At 35.5% G+C, this 10,899-nt stretch overlaps 1 protein-coding gene across 2 annotated transcripts in view; it reads left to right on the forward strand.

Moving 5' to 3' along the window:
• The window catches only part of ANKIB1 (ankyrin repeat and IBR domain containing 1), a 248,689-nt gene that overhangs the window by 3,369 nt on the left and 234,421 nt on the right, over window positions 1-10,899 (forward strand). For both annotated transcript variants that reach the window (XM_048212861.2, XM_057304104.1), the window contains exon 2: window positions 2,258-2,370. The gene's annotated coding sequence lies outside the window, so the exon portion shown is untranslated. The remainder of the gene's footprint in view (window positions 1-2,257; window positions 2,371-10,899) is intronic.

Here is a 10,899-nt window from a genome sequence, read left to right on the forward strand (position 1 = left end):
TATTGAAATTAAATTTAATTTCGTATTGTGAACTGAAATGCTGGGTGATAATCAAGCATTTGTGAACAAAGCCAAAGTTTTTTTGTTTAAATATTTTATAAGGTTTAAATAATAAGATGCTTGACTGAAAATTAGCTAGGATAATTTTGTTGGAAAATGTTTTTCTTTTTTCTTTTTTAAGATTTTATTTATTTATTTGACATGGGAAGGGGGTGAAGCAAGCACAAGCAGGGGGAGCAGTAGGCAGAGGGGGAAGCAGGCCCTGCTGAGCAAGGACCTAGATGTGGGGCTCGATCCCAGGACCCTTGGATCAGGACCTGAGCCAAAGGCAGACGCTTAACCAGTGGAACCACCCAGGCGCCCCAGAAAAAAATTTTTTTCATGTTTTTCTTTCTGTAATCTTCCTCAGATATATTTAGGAGGGAAAGGAGGATTATGTTAAGTACAGGACCAGTTCAGCCATTTCACCAGAGAGCTCTTCTCCCTCTCAGCTTGGCCTTGAGCCTCTGCTCACTTTCCCATAATTCTTCAATAAAATGCTGCTCTTTGACAGGAAGGGTGATTCCCTTAAAATCCCCAAAACTGCACTTTGGACATATGACCTTACCTTTACAACTTTACTGAAGGATTGTAGATAACAAAGTAAAGTTTTAGAACCTAAGAGAACTAAAACTGTACACCAAACTTGACTGTTTTAAAAGTAAAAGAACAGAACATTAAGCATATCATGGGGACTGGGAGTTAGTTCACTTTGTAGACACAAAACAGTATCTGGTTTTCCTGTTGAAAATTTACTTCTAAGCTGCTCCTCACTAAAGGGGTTTTCTTTATTCTTTTAAAAGATTTATTTATGTATTTTAGAGAGAGAAAGAGAGTGAGAGCAGAGGGAGAGGGAGAAAGAATTTCAAGCAGACTCCAGGCCTAGCACAGACCTTACATAGGACTCGATCTCAGGACTCTTACGATCATGACCTAAGCCAAATCAAGACTTGGTCGCTTAACTGACTGGGCCACTCCAGGCACCCATTAAGGGGTTTTCTTTAATCCCTAATGTAAAAAAATCTCCATTTCAGAGAATTCTAATCCCTACCCACAGAAATTTATTTCACCCTAGGATCCACAGCTCACCCACACCCAAACCCCAACCCACCCCTGCCCAAAAGGGCAGTCCAAGGACACAATTACACAAAACATTTCCCTAAACCTGAGTTTTTCAGTAAGAGGCAATTAAGCAAAACTGTCTCATTTGACACATCAAGTTAAGGCCCCTCAAGTTTCTACACCAGTGTGAAATGAAATGTACATCTTTGTTTCTCCTGTGGTTTTCTGGTAACTTATTGGACCAAATACACACACCAAGAACAAATATTTTTCAGTTCTGGGACAATGCAAGGACAAACAAAGGAAGAGAAACCTTTTCCTAAGTGCAGCTAAATTCACATAGATTCCGTTGCTCTTAATAGAGATGGTACTGTATGTGATTATGGAGAGAGAAGGTTTTCCTATTGTGCATCCTCAGGGTGCCAGACCTTGCCAACTAGAGCATTTGAAATAATAGGATTATCTATTCCTGAAGGATACTTTTCAGTGACACCAAAAATCTGGCACTAACTTTGAAATTATATCTTTACAATAATAGGTCAGAGAAAATTATCTCTATTTTCTCTTTGTTGCTTACGCTTTTATGTCATATGTAGTAACCATTGCCTAACCCAAGGTAATGAAGATTTATGCTTATGTTCTCTTCTGTGATTTTTATAGTTTTACTTCATATGTAGGAGTTTGGTGAATTTTGAGTTAATTTTTGTATACAATATGAAATAAGGCTTTGAATTCATTCTTTTGCATGTGGATATTCAGTTGTCCCAGCACCATTTATTGAAAAGACTGTCCTTTTGCATTGATTTATCTGAACACCCTTGTCAAAAATCAATTGACTGGATATGTTAGGGTTTAATTCTGGACTCTCAGTTCCATTCCATTGATCTATATGTCTATCCTTATTCAAGTGCCATAGTCTTTTTCTTCTCAGTAATATACACACACATTCATAAATAAATGTATATTTATATTAACTTACAGCAATTTCTTTTAATGAGTGACTTCTAATTAACATGTCATATATTCATATATGTGTCTGTGTATTTATGTACTTATTTATACAACGCTTGGGGACTTGATAAAATAACTTTTAATGCTCTTTCAGCTCTGTTAGGTAAAATATGACTCTAACAATTAATTTTATGTATGTTTTTAGATTAACAGGATTCCATCTACTGCCATCAGTAACAAGTACCAACTCTGTGTTCTCACTACACTTGATCACTGATTTTGCAGTTAGTGCTCATGGAATTAAAGTTTATTGTGAAGGTAAGTGATGGTAATGTAAAAGGACCATTGCCCAGTTTAATGTGGTCAAACCAAAATTCTCCAGGGTGGAAATGGAAGAAGAAGCACAAGGAAGGAAAATACAGTTCATCTTCTTATCTCAAATCTTGTTCTAAGATTCACCTTCTTATTAATTATTAATATATAATAAAATTTTAGAATTAGTGGGCTTTCATGTTTTGTCACAGTGTGCCTAGACAGAGGAAAATCTTTCTTAGGAGATGAGACTATGAAATCACTATAGACCTATAGGTTAACAAAAGGAAATGAAATGTGAGACTAACAGAAAACTAGGCCTGATTTGAGATTGGAGCATCACAGACTCCACCCTGTCCTTCTCTGTGCCCTACCTCTCAGCCAGGAAACAAACTAATAATCTGTCTTCTTTGCAAGTTAGAACCAAGAGAAAAAAGTCCAGTAAGAGACAAGAGTTGACATCTTCCATTCCAAATCAGCCTTTTCAGTCCCACAGATCCATAACCCTTTAACCACAGAGAGGAAAACTAAAAAGCTCTTGAAACAGTTTTTATTTGGAAGTTTGGTACAAAGTCATATGGCATCAAAACATGACCTAAATTGATTACAGGACATTTATAATCTTTATTTATCCTATGTAGTGTGGGTACTCATATGTTTCACCACAGGAATATTGTTTGATAATGGGGCCATACCCTAAGTTCTGCTGAGAGTGTTAAAAACATACAGAATCTGCATGTCTTTCAGTTTTAAGACGTGAAAAAATTCTGATGGCAAACATATTCTGAGGACTTCAGATACAGATCATGGACTTGTAATTTCCTCTCTATGTGATTTGACAATAAATTTTTCAGTTTCTTCCCTAGTTTAAAGAAGAGCCCCTTCTTACCCATAGGAATATCATACCAGATTTCAATTCACCTCCCCAGGACTACATTACCAGAATGCATCACATCAGTTCTGGCATCATCTTAAGAAACACACAAATATTACAGAAGGGATGGTTATTTTCTAAAGCACATAATTCAAAATATGAGGGGTTTTTTTTTTGGCTTAAACAACAAATTTAATATTCTCACAGTTCTGGCTAGAATTCCCAGATCAAGGTGTTAGCTGATTGAGTTTCTGACAAGAGCTCTCTCTCTGGCTTATAGATTGCCTTCTCACTGTGTCCTCACGTGGTGGAGAGAACTCATGTGTCTCTTCCTTTTCTTACAAGGGCGCCAGCACTGTTGGATTAAGGTCCCTCCCTTAGGACCTTATTTAACCTTTATCAGCTCCTTACAGGCCCTCTCTCCAAATACAGTCACCTTAAGGTTAAAGGCCTCAACATACGAATTTTTTCTTAAATCTTGTACCTTTGTAGTAAGTTTGAAATTCGGAAGTATGAGTTTTCCAACTTGGTTATTAATTTTCAGGATTGTTTTGACTTTTCTGGGTCCCTCATTTTTATATGAATTTTAGGATTAGCTTATCAATTTCTACAAAAAGCAAGCTGTATTTTGATAGAGATTACATTGAATCTATCAATCAGTGTGGGGAGTATTGCCATCTTAACAACATTAAGTCTTACAATCCATGAATATAGATGCCTTTTCGTTTATTCAGGTCTCCTTTAATTTCTTTGATGAAAAGTGTTCTGTTTTCAAGCCTTCCACTTCTTTTGTTAAATGTATTTATAAGTGTTTTATTTTTTTGATGTTATGCATGGTGTTATACATGGGATAATTTTCTTTCTTTTTTTTTTTTTTTTTTTTTTTGGTCCTGCTTTTGCTTTTTCTTTTTCTTCTTTTTTTTTTTATTTTTTTTTAATGATTTTTTATTATATTATGTTAGTCACTATACAGTACATCCCCGGTTTCCGATGTAAAGCTCGATGATTCATTAGTTGCGTATAACATGGGATAATTTTCTTAATTGCATTTTCAGATTGTTCACTGTAACTGTGTAGAAATACAGTTAATTTTTGTAAATTGATCTTATATCCTCCTAGCTTGCTGAACTCATTTACTAGTTCTAATAGTTTTTAATAGTTCATCAAGATTTTCTATATACAAGATTATGTCATCTGCAAATATAGTTTTATTTTTTCCTTTCCAAAATGATTTCTTTTATTCTCTTTCTTGCCTAATTGCCATGGCTTGAAAGTCCAGCACAGTGTTGAGTAGAAGTGGTAAGAACAGACATCCTTATCTTGTTCCTGAAACTAAGAGGAAAGCATTCAGTGTTTCACCACTAAGTATGATGCTAGCTGTGAGTTTTTTTGTAGATATCCTTTATCAGATTGAGTTAGTTCCCTTCTAGTTTTAGTTTGCTGAGTGTTTTTATCTTGCAAGAGTATTGAATCTTTTTCAAACGCCTTTTCTGTGTCTGCTGAGAAGATCATGCGGTTTTCGTCCTTATTAATATGTCATATTACATTGATTTTCATTTGTTGAACCAACCTTGCATTCTTAGAATAAATCCCACCTGGTCATGGTATATAATTCTGTTTGTAAGTTGCTGTATTTTGCTTTACTTGTATTTTGATGAGGATCTTCGGATCTGTATTCGTAAGGATATTGCTTTGCCCCTTTCTTGGGATGTCTTTGTTTGGTTTTGTTTTCAAGATAATACTGGCCTCATAGAGAATATTTGGATCTAATAATTTGGTCTGCTGTTTTTGTTTTGATTGTTATAGACTGTGCTGAGGATCAGCCTGAGGTTTAAACTTAATGTCTTTTCTGAGCCTTTCCCTGAGCATATATGCTCACTTTCTAATTTTCCTCGTATATGCAGTTGTTTTTGAATGTCCTAGTTTTTTAATGTCTGGCTCCCAAAAGAGGAAAAAGGGGAAAATGAAGGGAGGAGGAAAGTGTATCAGGCCTTTAAATCCCAGGGAAGTCACTTCAGCCAGAGGGGGTGGGGCTTGCAATAATTGGGGGAGGTGCAACAATGTCTACCCATCTTTTGTCTGTACCTCTCTGTTTAGAAGCAGCAATCAGGGGCACCTGGGTGGCTCAGTTGGTTAAGCCTCTGACTCTTGGTTTCAATGTGGGTTGTGATCTCAGGGTCATGAGATAGAGTCCCATGTCAGGCTCCATGATCCTGCTAAAGATTATCTCTCTCCCTCTCCCTCTGCCCCTCCCCTGCTCTCTCTCTTAAAAAAAGAAAAAAAAAAAAAAAAGGAGCGATCAGCAAGAAGAACTCATATCTGATATTTGGAGGACAAGGTCGTTTTACTGCCCCCTGGCTCCTGCAGGTTTTGTGCAGGCTGCTCCAGGAACATGTGCACAACTGCCTGTCAGGGCATTGGGATGGGGAATGGTAAATACATGGGTTACTTTATTTATTTTATTTTTACTTTAATTCCATTATAGTTAACATAGAAATATTAGTTAAATACAACATAGTGATTCAACAGTTCTATATATTATTCAGTGCTCATCAAGATAAGTATACTGTTAATCCCCTTCACCTATTTCACCCATTTCCCCCACCCACCTCCCTCCTGGTAACCATCAGTTTGTTTTTTGTAGTTAAGAGTCTGTTTTTTGGTTTGTCCCTTTTTTCCTCTTCATTTGTTTTGTTTTTTAAATTACACATATGAGAGAAATCATATGGTATTTGTCTTTCTCTGACAGACTTATTTCACTGAGCATTATACCCTCTAGATCCGTCCTTGTTGTTTCAAATGGCAAGATGCCATTCTTTTTTATTGCTGAGTAATAATCCATGATAGATAGATAGATACATAGATAGACAGATGATAGATAGATAGATAGATAGATAGATAGATAGAGATACACACATGCATATATACTACTACTTCATCTGTTCATCTATTGATGGACACTTGTGCTGCTTCCATAATTTGGCTATTGTGAATAATGCCATAAACATAGGGATACATATATCCTTTCAAATTAGTGTTTTTGTATTTTTTGGGTAAATACCCAGTAGTGCAATTACTAGACTGAGTTACTGGATCATATGGTAATTCTATTTTCAATTTTTTGAGGAATTCTGTTTTTCACAGTGACTACCAGTTTGCATTCCCACCAAAAGTGCGTGAGGGTTCCTTTTTCTCCATATCCTTACCAACATTTGTTGTTTCTTGTGTTTTTGATTTTAGCCATCCTGTCAGGTGTAAAGTGATATCTCGTGGTTTTCATTTGCATTTCCCTGATGATCAGTGATGTTGAGTATCATTTCATCAGTCTATTGGCCATCTGTATGTCTTCTTTGGAGAAATGTGTGTTTGTGTCTTCTGCTCATTTTTTAATTGGATTGTTTATTTGTTTTGCTGTAGAGTTGTATAAGTTCTTTATAGATTTTGAATACTAAACTTTTATTGAATATGTCATTTGCAATTATCTTCTCCCATTCAGTAAGTTCTATTTTAGTTTTGTTGATTATGTCCTTCACTGTGCAGAAACTTTTTATTTTGATGTAGTCACATTAGTTTCTTTTTGCTTTTGTTTCCATTGCCTCAGGAGACATATCTAGAAAAATGTTGCTATGGCCAATATCAGAGAAGTTACTGCCTATGTTCTCGGATTTTTATCGTTTCAAGTCTCACATTTAGGTCTTTAAGCCATTTTGAGTTTATTTTTGTGCATGGTGTAAGAAAGCAGTCCAGTTTCATTCTTTGGCCTCTAGCTGTCCAATTTCCCAAAACCATTTGTTGAAGAGACTGTCTTTTTCCCATTAGATATTGCCTCCTTTTTCAAAAGTTAATTGACTATATAATTATGGGTTTATTTCTGGGCTCTCTGTTCTGTTCTGATAATCTATGTGTCTGTTTTTGTGCCACTACCATACCATTTTGATTACTACAGCTTCGTAGTATATCTTGAAATCTGGAATTGTGACACCTCCAGTTTTGTTTTTCTTTTTTAGGATTGTTTTGGCTATTCAGGGTCTTTTGTGGTTCTATACAAATCTTAGGATTGTTCTAGTTCTGTGAAAAATGATGTTGGTATTCTGTGAAAAATGATGTTGTAGGGATTGCATTAAATCTGTAGATTGCTTTGGGTAGTATGGACATTTTAACAATATTGGGTCTTCCAATCCATGATCGTGGAGTATCTTTCCATTTGTTTATGTGGTCTTCAATTTCTTTCATCAGTGTTTTATAGTTGGTCTTTTCACCTCCTTGGTTAATTTTATTCCTAGGTATTTTATTATTTTTGGTGCCATTGTAAATGGGATTTGTTTTCTTTGGCGGGGGGGGCTTTTTTCTTAATTTCTCTTTCTACTGGTTCATTATTAGTGTTATAGGAATGCAAAGGAATTAATGCAAAGAGATTAATACATTTTTAAAAAATTAGTCTAAAAGCTAGTATTATTGTAACTTTGGTTTGTAACTCTACATTATGTTTCCTACATGTTTAAGAAATTAATGCTTTAAAAGAATTATTAGTTTATGTTTTGGGGCACATATTGTGTAAATATGTAATTTTGTGACATAACAACCAAAAGGGGCAGGGACAGAGCTCTAAAGGAGCAGAGTTTTTGCATGCTATTGAAGTTAAGCTGGTATAAATGCAAATTAGAGTGTTACAACTTTAGCATGTTAAATGTAATCCCCATAGTAACCATAAAGAAAAAATAGTTATGGAACACGAAAGTAAGAAGGGAACTTAAACATTTCACTGCAAAAAAAAAAAAAAAAAAAATCAGGTAAACACAAAAGAAGACTGTAGGCAGGAAATGAGGTTCAAAAATGCTCCATAGCATGTAGAAAACAAATAGCAAAAATGGTAGAAGTTAAATCTCCCATCAGTGATTATTTTAACTGTAAATGAATAAGCCAGTAACAAAAACATAAGTACTTTGTAATTCCACTTATAGGAAGTACTTAGTGTAATCAGAATCATAGAGACAGAAAGAATGGTGGCTGTCAGGGTCTAGGAAGAAGGGAGAATGGGGAGTTATTATTTAATGAGTATAGATTTTCAGTTTTATAAGATGAAAGTCATGGAGATGATAGTGATGCTCATACAACATTGTTTAATGTATTTAACACTCTTCACCGTATACTTAAAAATGGTTGAGATAGCAAATTTTGCTATGTGTATTTTAGCGCGATAAAATTTTTGAAAAAAATGTTTAATGCGGCAATGTCAAGAAAGTCAAGTATGGAAGCAACGTAAATGCCAGCCACCCAACATTTTTACACTACAGTTAACCTTTGAATAACATGGGTTTGAATTGCATGGGTTCACTTATATGTGGATTTTTTTTTATAAATACAATACAGTACTGAAAATGTATTTTCCTTATGATTTTCTTAATCATACACATGATAATAATCCAAGGTAAACTGTGGAAAATTCAGCCACAATTTCCTCACGGGGCATAAAGATTAACAGGGCTTAAAATGTTTAAAAGTTAAATGGAACTCTATTAATAGCTGCTATTGATTAAGTATCCTCCATATACTAAACACTTTTCTTTTGGTGACTTGTATGAAAAATTCAGCCTTCTCTCAGTTTTTCTAATTCTTCCTTTAATTCTACCAATAAGGAGGAATGCTAATATAAGTGAAGGGAAGGGTATTTATTGAATCATAGAACCCTTTCAAATTTCTGTTTCTCTTCCACAACTTTGGCATTAGGACAGTCCTGCATCTACCCTATGCCATCTGTCCTATTTCTCACCTATTCAGCAGTACAAAATAGCTATGCCTAGTTGAAGGGCTATCTTCTGAGTTGAGACTCAGGGAGTAAGACTCCCTAGTTTTGTGGTTCTACCATGCTGAGGATCTCCAGCCAGACAGGGAATGGAATGTCTATTTAGGAGCTAGGTCTGAAAGCAGCTTACAGCATTTCTGCCTACATTTCATTCAGAGAAGTCAGTCACAAGAGCCCCATATAATCACGAGGGAAGCTTGGAAATGTAATCTGATAGGATGCCAAGAAGGAAAAGAAAATGGGGTTTGTTGTAGAGGTAGTGGTAGCAGTTACCACATATGCCCTAACTTGGCCTGGGGTGACTGGATGAATCATGCTATGTTCTAGGCTTTAGGATGAACAATTTCCTTTTGCTGGTATTTAAATTTGTCTTTCTTTATCATCAGCATTGTGAAAATAAGGTTAGGGATAAAAGAAGATACTCACCTGTTCTGGTTATAATCCGCTAAGATATATCAGTACAAACCAAGCTAATTGGACTCCTTTTCTAGAATACTAGATACAAAGAAATAAATCAACTCTTTTGTTAATGAGCTACCAACAGGCATCTTATGTCACAGAGAAGAGCCTGGGAAAATGAGGCTAAAGCATAGAATCTGAGACAGGAGAAAAGCAAAGCATCCTGATTCTGCTCAGTTTCTGAATGTAGTTGTGAAATAAAAGCAGAAAGCCCTCATTCTTTAGGGAAAAAAATATAGTGACTTCCTTTTTAAAAATGGAAATTAACTTCTTGTCAGTAAAATTTGTTAGCTGGGTAGAAAGCCAAAGAAATGCATTTTTGTTTTGACAACCTACTTTTCACAAGATAAAAATTTTCTTAGTGCAAATAGTTTACTTTTCTGTTACACAAATAAAACCTTTAATTGATTTCATTGCTTCAAATGTTTGTGGAAAATTGTTTAGCTAAAATCAGAAAAGTCACACAATAACTGTGAAAATTAGGTAAGGCTTTGAATTGTATCTGTTTGTATAAATTATTCAACAGTAAGCCTTCTAAGCTTTTTTAAAAGATGCATTGTATTCACTGATTCTAGAAACTACAGTTTTAACTATTCTCTTCTCTTCCTACTACAGTAGAATTTTATTTTTTTAAAGATATTTATGTATTTATTTGAGAGAGAGAGAGAACGAGCTGGGAGAGGGAAAAGCAGACTTCCTGCTGAGCAGGGAGCCTGATGTGGGACCCTGGAATCATGACCTGAGCCAAAGACAGACGCTTTACCGACTGAGCCACCCAGGCACCCCTACAGTAGAATTTTAATAGAATGATTTTAAACAGTTTTTGCCCCCAGAAACCAAACACAATGCAGTGTTTTCTTCCTCACAGTTAACACGAAGCTAGTTTCACCTGGGTCTTCTCTGGCTTCAGTTACATGAGCAGGGGTTTTTTTGTTTTTGTTTTTGTTTTTGTTTTTTTAGCTTAACTAGATAAAGTTTCTATCCTTTGCAATGGAAAGAGTTTTGACAAAACAGTGTTTGCTTGGTCTCTAGGAACCCACATGCACAGTTGGTGGGAATGTAAACTGGTGTAACCACTGTGGAAAACAGTATGGAGGTTCCTCAAAAAGTTAAAAATGGAACTACCACATGATCCACTAATCACACTACTGGGTATTTATTACCCCCAAGATACAAAACGTTAATTCAAAGGGATACACGCACCCCTATGTTTAGGGCAGTATTATTTACAATAGCCAAATTATGGAACCAGCCCAAGTGTCTACCAATAGATGAATGGATAAAGAAGATGTGGTATATATTAACTGTTTTTTCGTCTTTTGTTATTTTCAACTTACAGTGGGTTTATTGAGATGTAACCCCATTAAAAGTTGAGGGAGATCTGTAGAGGATTACTGAC

Source organism: Ursus arctos, unplaced genomic scaffold (genome assembly GCF_023065955.2).
Source record: "Ursus arctos isolate Adak ecotype North America unplaced genomic scaffold, UrsArc2.0 scaffold_3, whole genome shotgun sequence".
Taxonomy (NCBI): domain Eukaryota; kingdom Metazoa; phylum Chordata; class Mammalia; order Carnivora; family Ursidae; genus Ursus; species Ursus arctos.